The sequence below is a fragment of the Chrysochloris asiatica genome, unplaced genomic scaffold (genome assembly GCF_000296735.1).
Source record: "Chrysochloris asiatica unplaced genomic scaffold, ChrAsi1.0 scaffold00082, whole genome shotgun sequence".
Classification (NCBI taxonomy): Eukaryota; Metazoa; Chordata; class Mammalia; order Afrosoricida; family Chrysochloridae; genus Chrysochloris; species Chrysochloris asiatica.
The window spans coordinates 11,109,904-11,110,185 of record NW_006408600.1 but is presented as its reverse complement, the minus strand read 5'-3'; positions in this window follow the sequence as shown (position 1 = coordinate 11,110,185).

Genomic DNA, 282 nt, shown 5'->3' with positions numbered 1-282 from the left:
CATAGCAACCCTGTATAGGGTTTCTGAGGAGTAGCTGGTGAATTTGAACCACCAATCTTGTGGTTCAAACTGACCATGTGGATGAGTGCTTATCCTACAGTACCACACCAGGACTCCAGAATGATGTTTACTTGCATTTTATTGACTATGTAAAGACATTAGACAGTGTGAATCATAACAAATATGGATAGCATTGAGCAGAATAGGAATTCTGTTTTTATTTGTGTTCATGTGGAACCTATACAGAGACCAAAGGTAATCATTCAAACACAACAAGGGGAT